Raw genomic sequence first — 4403 nt, 5'->3', positions numbered from 1 at the left:
GGCCCGAGCCAGCGCCGCCCGCAGCGGGGCCGCGTCACTTCCGGGCTGCGCGCGGGGCCCGCTGCGGGGCCGCGCCCGTGACACCGGGGGCGCCGGTAACGGGACCGGGCCTTCTTCTTCCTGACTCTGGTCACAGCTTCTTCAGGCATCCACCTGCGCCGGCGGGGGCTCCTCCAGGGGCTGCAGGGGAATCTTTGCATCCCTGTGTGCCTCCATGGCTGCAGGGGAATCTCTGCATCCCTGTGTGCCTCCATGGGCTGCAGGGGAATCTCTGCATCCCTGTGTGCCTCCCTGGCTGCAGGGGAATCTCTGCATCCCTGTGTGCCTCCATGGGCTGCAGGGGAATCTCCACTCAGGCTGGAGCACCTCACCACCCTCAGTCTTCGCTGACCTTGGTGTCTGCAGAGGTGTTGCTCTCACATACTCTCACATTTCTCCAACCTCACCACCCTCAGTCTTCGCTGACCTTGGTGTCTGCAGAGGTGTTCCTCTCACATACTCTCACATTTCTCCGAGTACAATCACATTTACACAATAACTTTTTTTCTTCTTTCTCTTACCAGGTAAGAGAGGCACTGGTAACATTTCTGATGGGCTCAGCCCTGGCCAGCGTCGGGTCAGTCCTGAAGCCAGCTGGAATTGGCTCCATGGGACAAGGAGGAGGCCTCTGGCAGCTCCCCACAGCTGCCCCCCAAAGCCCCCCGCTACCAAAACCTGGCCATGCAAACCCAGTACCCCCGTCTGTCTTAAAAAAGTAATTCAATTGAAATTAGTAATACAGGCACTGCCTCTGAATTTCCATTTCTAACAGAATGCAGTTAATAATGCAATTACTCTAATATTGCAGGTGGGTTTTTTTTTTTTAATCTAGGTTTTGTATCCCTTGCATTCAGGTGACTTAAAAATAGGGTATTACAGCACTGATCACGCTACATAAAGTTATCAAAGAAATACCAGAATAAAGGAGTTACCTATTGCTATGCAAGTTTTAGTCAACATAAATTAGGAAGGTATCATAACAGAGTTTTTCTTACGCTATGAAAAATACTTCTGTCACTGTCATTTCTGTATTGTGTGACCCTTAAGGAATCTGTTCTGGCTTTTCTTTTTCATATACCTATTTCAGATAAATTATGTAGATTTGTCCTTTCAAAATAGATTAATATGCAAGTATTAATACCTTGATTAGAGACTGGATTGCTTGGCTATCTGAATCAGAGCAAACTACACAGGAATTAGTGAGACTAGGTACAAAAAAGATAAGTGAAAATTCTGAAAGTTTGGAGTAGTGCTTAAAGGCATGGAAATAAACACAGGCCTGGCAGTTCCATTGATACTTGCCCAGTGTGTGCTACAAATTTGACTTAGCTGATCTCAAACATGTAAGGAGAATAAATTAAATAGTGCAATGCTTTGGCAAATCACATACAAAAGAAAATTGGAAAGAAGATCCAAATACTACAATCTACTCTTGTCGTGTGCAGTTATGTGTATTGTAAGCAGTGTGTCTCTGAAATGTAAAGCTTAGACTTGGGAGGGAGGATGCAGTCCTAAAGGAGGCACAGTGCAGTCTGCTCAGCCTAAGTGCCTTAGGAATTTGTGCCTCTAGAGACCTGCAGAGGGAGATGTGTGCCTCCAAAATGAGGGCTTTCCAGCTGTCCCTTTACTGTAAGAAATTTCATAGGAAGTTGTCTAGAGTTATAAAATAATTATGCACACAAAATTCCTAGAAAGAATAAGTCTTTCTTTTTAGTTCTGAGTGGCATACAGAGATACAAACTGAAGTGCTCTTGGTACCATTTTTAGGAGCAGTATTCTCATTCTACCTCTAATCCCTGAAAGACTCCAGCGTATTTTGCTCATCTGAGCCAAGGGCAAGCAGAATGTATTTCCTTTAACCCTTCACCTTTTCAGCTAAAGTGCTGATATTTCAATTATTTTCCTCAAAAAACACTTTGTAGGGCGTTGAATTAGGATTTTTAAACAAGTTTTGGCCACTTACTGAGCTTACATTTTGATGTCTTAATATGTATTAATACATATGTGTGGGTCTCATTTGCAGATTCTGACTAGTTACCATCTGGCAGATACTTGAGTGTGTTCCTAAGTTAGTTATTTTTTGAGAAAGCTGAATATTCTTCCTGCATAAATATTCTCTCCCTGTCAAATAGTGAGTCCAAGTATCTTCTAAATATGCAGTACTGAAGATTTGGAGGGGGAGTCTTTAGTTTAACAAAGAACACTTTGTATGCCAGTATATATTTATATTGAGGGTCAGGTGTCATGCTTTCCTTGCATGGGACTAATGAGATATGTGCTCAATTTTGTATATTCGGATCTTCCATTTAATGAGTTACAGTTTTCTTTTTTTATCATCCCCAGGAGTGATGCAATGGAGCAATGCTTACAACAAGCATTAAAAAGATGTCATTGATACAAATGACTTGGCAATATATGTTACTTTGGGCTCATTTTTATCATTTATTCCCCGAATGCAAATTACAATTTTCTTCATGTAATTACTTTTTTTTTTAATCAGAAAACATTATAGTGCAACATTTCTTATTTTCATTACAGAAGGCTCCCTGATACTTTATATAACAGTAAAATTTGTTGTTTTGGGTTGAGAATCAGCTCAGAGATGAAGAAACATACATTTAGGTGTCTCGTGGGAGGGTCTTCCCAAACATCTGATCTGTCCTTCTGTTCAGTGGAGATGTCTGAAGATACTCGAGCTGGCCCCGCCTCTGGTTGCAGAAAGGGACAGGTTTCCTTCAGCCCCGTGTGAGATGTGTTTCATTCCTCACTTCTGGCACTGAACCGTGTGTTCTTGAGCAACTGAGTCAAGTTTCATTTGCCTTATTGCCTGTGGCCGAAGCTTACTCCCCAAGCTCTTAGGCAGACACTTAAATTTAGGTCTTTGCTGTGCCAATGACATTCCTGCTGGCAGCCTGAGATGCCCAAAGTGTGGATACGAAGCTGTGAGCTCTGACAGGTGTAGAGACCCTGCCCAGGTGAACAGCAGGGCATTGAAATGGGTTTAGCTGATTAAATCTAGTCATAGGCCTATTGAACAGAGCAATGGAATAGCCATGCTTTTCTTTTGACTGGCTTGCTTTGTGCATAAAAATAAAAAATTCTAAGATTTTGATTTTTAGCTCATTTGCTCCCTCTAGCCATATTTGTTCATTTGCAAAAGCATCAGTCAAGCAAAATATGAAGAAAATTTTGAAGAGCAGGCTTCAAACCTTTGTGAATGTATAAATGACCCACTGACAGACATTGACTTTTTACATAAATGGATAAAGAAAAAATTCTTTTTCACTTACATGTTAATCTTCACTAATCTTCACATGTTAATCTTCACTATTCATATATCCTTTTTGTGCAGGTTAAAACAGTATTTTACTTAATGAAAAATAATCCATGAAAGTACTGGAAATAAAGAAGAGTACTAATATAGATTCAAAATTTACTGTATAAGGTGTCTTTTGCAAATTTACAGTAGAACAGAACATGAATTACGATGTTTAGTGTATTAACAACCATATCTAGAAAAATATTCTTAAATTGTTTTGTGGCATTTCTGGTAAAATACTTTATAACAATATTTTAATAGGCAAGAAAAGTAACACAGTCCCTGTTTATTTACAGTTCTTTTCCCACCTATTTATTTGATAAAATACTGTCAGTGAGTGTTGGGCAGCAAAGCACAGCCCGTGCCAGCATTAACACTCCTTGGCAATCATGTTGCAATCAATGAGCCCTCACTGCAAGAGAGAAATATACATAAATCCTCAGATTCAAGTTTCTTATTTGAACATTAATAAAAAATGTTTTAATAATGCAGAAAAAAAAATACAGAAAAGGAACATGAGCTTATTGTTTAAGTAGAAGAGCTTGAATTTAATTTTCTTAAACAAAAAAGAAGAACAAACAAAAGCAGTTTGGTTCAATTTTGTGATTGTTCCTATCCTTTTACTGTACATCAAAATTATCAGTAATGTATTACAAATTGAATTACAGAATGAGGTCCAAATTCAACAAAGCAACAACAGCTGTGTGGTACATTGGCTGTTCTCAGGGCCAGCTTTGAGGGAGGTTTTCACCATGGGTGTGATGGTAGACTGCTGGTCTGAGTGTCATAAACTGGTTACAGAGTATAGCTTTGCACTTCAAAACCTGGAGAAGGTATTTGAATTTTTTGTGAGGAGTAGGCATTTAAACTATATTTAATAGAAATAAATCAACACAGAAAGTAGTTTGAATTTTTTGTGAGGAGTAGGCATTTAAACTATATTTATAGAAATAAATCAACACAGAAAGTAGGGGGTTTTTTATAAATACTGTTTTTTCTTAGGCAGTTTAGCATTCTTGAATATAATTTTAGGTAACTAACATCA

Source organism: Onychostruthus taczanowskii, unplaced genomic scaffold (assembly GCF_017590055.1).
Source record: "Onychostruthus taczanowskii isolate IOZ18803 unplaced genomic scaffold, ASM1759005v1 scaffold3, whole genome shotgun sequence".
NCBI classification, from domain to species: Eukaryota; Metazoa; Chordata; class Aves; order Passeriformes; family Passeridae; genus Onychostruthus; species Onychostruthus taczanowskii.
This window is presented reverse-complemented; position numbering follows the sequence as displayed.